Source organism: Mirounga angustirostris, unplaced genomic scaffold (assembly GCF_029215605.1).
Source record: "Mirounga angustirostris isolate CCGP_5_RB_7025 unplaced genomic scaffold, mMirAng1.0.hap1 SCAF_1, whole genome shotgun sequence".
Lineage (NCBI taxonomy): Eukaryota > Metazoa > Chordata > Mammalia > Carnivora > Phocidae > Mirounga > Mirounga angustirostris.
Genome location: NW_026991709.1, coordinates 165,396,506 through 165,402,630, shown reverse-complemented (window position 1 = coordinate 165,402,630; position 6,125 = coordinate 165,396,506).

Genomic DNA, 6,125 nt, shown 5'->3' with positions numbered 1-6,125 from the left:
TCCTGTTTTCCGTTGTAGCAGGTAGAAAGCTACCCTGGCCTAATGGAAAGGAAGAGAACATAATCAAAACATTTTGGGCCATACTACATTGCCTGTGCAGCTTTGCTCTTTATAGTTTCTCAAGTTGGCTTTACCTCACCCTTAATAAAATGAAGCATTCCATTTTGTGAGTAGTGTTTGCCCCCTGACAAGAAATCTCACCAGACCAACTGGAAAGTTTACCATCTTCCTTAAAAATTAAAATATGCATGTTATTAAAATATATAAAACTAAAATAGAAGATTAGGATTGATCAAAGGAATTGCAGATTCTCTCAAAGTCTTTAAGAAAAAAAAAAAACTTCGAGAATTCTATTCTCTCTTGGATCTGTATTCATATTTAGCTGTTTTTCTAGTTGCATAAAGTCCTTTCTGACTGGAAAATGAAATGAAGTCCTTGTAAAAAATGGTGCCTCCCTGGGACAAATACTAGTTGAGGTACATGTGGAATTCTTTACAATATTCAGAGTTTATCTGGGAGTTTCAGGCTCTACTCAGCTTAGATTTTCAGTGTCATGTTAGTAATATATTAGTACTACTCAATACCTTAATTTTAGATATCTTACATTTAGAATAAAAGGACATAATCCTTTTTCTTTGAAAGAAGAGTTCACATTAGCAGCATAGCCCTAGTCTGTTTTTTTTTTAAAGATTTTATTTATTTATTTGAGACAGAATGAGAGACAGCATGAGAGGGAGGAGGGTCAGAGGGAGAAGCAGACTCCCTGCCGAGCAGGGAGCCCAATGCGGGACTCGATCCCAGGACTCCGGGATCATGACCTGAGCCGAAGGCAGTCGCTTAACCAACTGAGCCACCCAGGCGCCCCCTAGTCTGGTTTCTGATCTACTACTACCCCACACTTCAGCATGAATTAAAAGCAAGATACTTAGAAGGGTTTTATTTTTTTTATTTTAAAGATTTTATTTATTTATTTGACAGAGACACAGCTAGAGAGGGAACACAAGCGGGGGGAGTGGGAGAGGGAGAAGCAGGCTTCCCGCTGAGCAGGGAGCCTGATGTGGGGCTCCACCCCAAGACCCTGGGATCTTGACCTGAGCCAAAGGCAGACGCTTGACGACTGAGCCACCCAGGTGCCCCTTATAAGGGTTTCATATCCTAGACTGGAGTTTTTAACATCAGGAAACACACCCAAAAGAACTATTTTGGGTTCACCATAAAACCATCTTTCACCTTTTCTTTTTTTTTTTTTTTTTTTAAGATTTTTGAGAGAGAGAGCATGGCAAAAGAAGAGGCAAAGCAGGGAGCATGACATGGGGCTCAATCCCAAGACCCTGGGATCATGGCCTGAGCCGAAGGCAGATAGATGCTTACCGACTGAGCCACCCAGGCACCCCTTTCACCCCTTAATAAACCATTTAAACCTTTAACTACTGGGCCCGTAATCGGCAGAAGTGGAAAGTAAAAGGACCATGTCTGTTTTCACCACTGTTTACCAAGTGCCTGGCAGAGTACTTGCCAAAGTGGGCATTTAATATTTGCTAAACAAATAGTATTTTTGCGTGTTGGCTTAGTTTTTAAGTATACCAAATTTGTACTTGACCCACCATATGGGTCAATATATGTTCATGTTTGAGGTGAGACATACAAGGGTAACTACTGGGCAGTTGGAAATTAAATGTTAGTGAGCTAGCCATAGAAAAAGAAAGACACCCTTATTCTCTGCCTAGCCTTTCCTAAGAAGTTTAGGTGAGAGGTTATGTGGGAATCTCAGGGGGATACGGTGAAGGTTTGAAAATTCTATGAGAAAAATCAAATTGTACCTTGGTACTTTATCATCGTTTATAAGAGGCCTACCACTGTCACCCTTATACTTTTGTCTCAAGGCTAACAAGTATGCTAATCAGTTGTGAAGCTAGTAGCTATTCAGTGATACTTTCTTTGATAAAAGCATTTTCACTAGAAAAGAGAATGGTTATGTTAGTTTTTCCCAAGCCCAAATTCTTAATTTCCACATTAGAAATTAAAACTGAGAAAAAATGTAAAATAGTAATAAATGCTTCATGTTAACATTTTCATGGAGGTAACTTTAACAGAGTAATACTCTTTTCTTTTTTGCAATTCATTTCTCTTAAATGTCTGCCTCAAGAGAAGGCAGCTGGATTTTTGTTTCTCTTCTATATTGGTTGAGATATTACTTATTTGCAATTTTTGTCATTTCATGTATTTGGTCATTTGGAAAATACTGGTTCACCAAGTTATATAAATCTCCGAAATGTTGGCCCCGTTCATTATATAATATGTGCAAATTAGCTTAATATCACCACCTAGCTCATTAAAAAAGGTGGTCGGGGGGGAACGGGTGGCTCAGTCAGCTAAGTGTCTGTCTTCAGCTCAGGTTATGATCCCAGGGTGCTGGGATCGAGTCCCGCATGGGCTCCCTGCTCAGTGGGGAGTCTGCTTCTCCCTCTGCCCATTCCTCCCACCCCTGCTTGTGTGCACGTGTGCTCTCTTGCAAAAGTAAACAGAATCTTTAAAAAAAGTCCTTTTAAGTATTAGGAAGATGTGAAGCTCCTGAGACTGGATACAACTTCTCCCAAAATTCTAATTTTTACTTGAGATTTTGTCATTAACTGCTATCAGCTGTTTTCCTTGAAAGGTACACTTTCTTTATATTTGCAAAAATGTCTGCCAGATAGCCAACTTTGACAGTCATTTAGGTGAAAATGCTGTGAAAAGAAAATAGCTAATTCAGCCTGCAGCTCAGTTGCCTGAGTGTTTTTTCTTGAAACAACCACTGTACTTTAAACATGTAGCTGAAGTACTACATGCAAACTTTCTATTTCATTACTCATACTAAAGTTACATACTAAAGGTCCAGATTTCATAAAATGATTTTAATGTTTTTACAAGGGAGAGAATCTCTAGCAGACAGTGCTGAGCATGGAGCCGACGCAGGGCTCAAACCCACAACCGTAAGCCGAAACCAAGAGTCGGATGCTTAACCAACTGAGCTACCCATGTGTCCCTCACAAGGACATTCTTAAGTGGAACTGCTACTACCCCTCCCCTTACCCTGCAAATGCATGGCCGTAAACAATGACTACACTTCGGTACCACTGCCTTGATTAATGCCAAGGTGCCAGCACTTTTGCCAACTTTTGCTTTCTCACCATTAGTGAAAACATCAGTATAAAACGGGGGATTTTAAAGATTTTATTTATTTATTTGAGACAGAGAATGAGAGAGAGCATGAGAGGGAGGAGGGTCAGAGGGAGAAGCAGACTCCCTGCCGAGCAGGGAGCCCGATGCAGGACTCGATCCCAGGACTCCAGGATCATGACCTGAGCCGAAGGCAGTCACTTAACCAACTGAGCCACCCAGGTGCCCTAAAACAGGGGATTTTAAAAAGTTACTCAAAGGGTGCCTGGCTGGCTCAGTTGGTAGAGCATGTGACTCTTGATCTCAGGTTTGTGAGTTTGAGCCCCACAGTGGGTGTAGAGATTACTTTTTAAAAATGAATTTAAAAAAAATAGTAAAAAGGGCGCCTGGGTGGCTCAGTTGGTTAAGCGACTGCCTTCGGCTCAGGTCATGATCCTGGAGTCCCGGGATCGAGTCCCGCATCGGGCTCCCTGCTCGGCAGGGAGTCTGCTTCTCCCTCTGACCCTCCTCCCTCTCATGCTCTCTGTCTCTCATTCTCTCTGTCTCAAATAAATAAATAAAATCTTTAAAAAAAAAAATAAAAAAAAAAAAAAAAAAAAAAAAAATAGTAAAAAGCTACTCAACATTTTTAACTGTTTCAGGGCATGTGTTTGCCAAGCTTTGACAGAAGTCTCTTTGACTAGCTGATGCAGGACAAGTACGTGGAAAATAAGCCCAGCCATTTTTGTAGGTTCATCCACTTCTAAGGTTTAAATATACTTCTACAGACTAGATACTAATGCAGACTTTATGTCTGTACATAAATGTTTAATATGACAATATATTGTTAAATGACACTGCCGTGATTTTTACTTTTCATCCGGCAGACAATCAGCAATGTCCACTGTGTAATACAGCTTTTTGTAAAATTTCTCAGTTACTGTGTAATTTTTTTAAAGACGTTTATTTGAGAGAGTGAGCATGAGTGGGGAGGGGCAGAGGTAGAGGGACAAGGAGAGAGAATCTCAAGCAGACTCCCCATTGAGCAGGGAGCTGACGCAGGGCTCGATCTCAGGACCCTGAGATCATGACAAGAGCCAAAATCAAGAGTCAGATGCTGAACCGACTGAGCCACCCCAGACGCCCCAACTGTGTATTGTTTCTCCAGCAATGTCATACAGTAACTTACCCTTCAAGATACTACAGTAGCTCTTTCTTATAGTTTCTTCGAAGTTGATTCTTCCTGTGAGAGAAGTCTGCTGTACATTGGTTTAACCTTTTTAGCATTTTTATTTATTTTATTTTTAGCATTTTTAGACATAGATGGTGGCTGTAGGTTGAACAAGTAGTCATAATTTTTTTAAAGCCAATGATCCATTCTTTTATTTTTAAATCTTTTTTTTTTTTTTAAAGATTTTATTTATTTATTCATGAGAGACAGAGAGAGAGAAGCAGAGGGAGAAACAGGCTCCCAAGGAGCAGGGAGCCCGATGCGGGACTCGATCCCAGGACCCTAGGATCATGACCTGAGCCGAAGGCAGACGCTTAACCATCTGAGCCACCCAGGCGCCCTAAATCTCTTTCATTTTGAAGTTATATCTACATCCACCATGGGGCTCAAACTTACAACCCTGACATCAAGGGTCGCATGTTCTACGGACTGAGCCAGCCAGGTGCCCCACCAATGATCCATTCTTTAGGAAAATATAAATTGGTTTATTTTAGGATAAAGTTATTAAATTCTAAAAAAAAAAGTACTTATATTTAAGAATTTTTTTTCATATTTTAAGGAAATATTTAAAACACAGCAACAAGACAACAGAATATACTTATATTTATGTTTTAGGCATAAAGAGAGCTACAGGATTTCAAAGTAACAATTGCACAATATTGGGGGTTGCTAGGTTTATAGAGATATAACCTAAACACTAAGTTAATTTCTAAAAACATAAATATTCATATCCTAAATATACCACTTAAGGAAATTCTAGATAATTCAATATACTGCACCATTTGATTAATATCAGTGATGTCATCACACATCATGTAGCCCCTGCACACTTATGAGAATAAGATGAAAGGGTAAATAACGTAAATAACATCATCCTAGTATTACTAAGTTTTATCCCTGAAGACCTCCCTATGCTTAGGCAACAGAGACACAGCCATAACCACCACTGTACTTTAAACATGTAGCTGAAGTACTACATGCCCTCAAGAAGCAACCTGAAAAAGTAGGGAAAATCTCCAATTACACAATTACTAATTTAATTATGATTGTCAGAAGTACTAGGACAACATTCAAGCGAGGGATCCAATGTAGTGGAGCTAAGGGCATCAAGAAAGGTTTCCTTGAGAAGTTTGTGCTGAGACAGTTCTCAGTGAATGACATTCAGTCAGTTATTGAGTCTTTTAACTTCCTTTCCATTATGAGTGCCATCACTCTATAACAAACTACATTACCTCATGTCTGGACTACTGTAAAAGAACCTTCAAATTTCTCCATCCCTGCAACCCATCTGGTATCCTGCAGTTAGATTAATTTCCTGAAAGACCATTTCCATTTAAAAAAAAGTTTCCATTAGAGAAAGGCAGTACCATATGCTGGTAAGGAATACTGACTAATAAGCAAGTCTGACCTGAGTTTAAATCCCTGGTCCTTAATTTGTTGGTGTGTCTACAGAAAAGTTGTTCAACTTTTTTAGTTTCCTATTCTGAAAGATGGGGTTTTATGTATTAGGACCACACTAAATACATTGGCAATGAGTTCGGCACACTATAGCATACACAATTGGCACTCAATGATTATTATTAGTTCATTTCTTCTAACCCAACTGTTTCCATTAGCCTTTGCCTATAGTACACAATAGATTTATGTTGTCATTATTTATTATAAAAGTTTGGGAAGAGATTTTTAACCAAAGATCGGTAAAAAGAGGAAAGGTTGTGAAGACTGTCGAATGAGTTGATCAGAATTCATACACTAG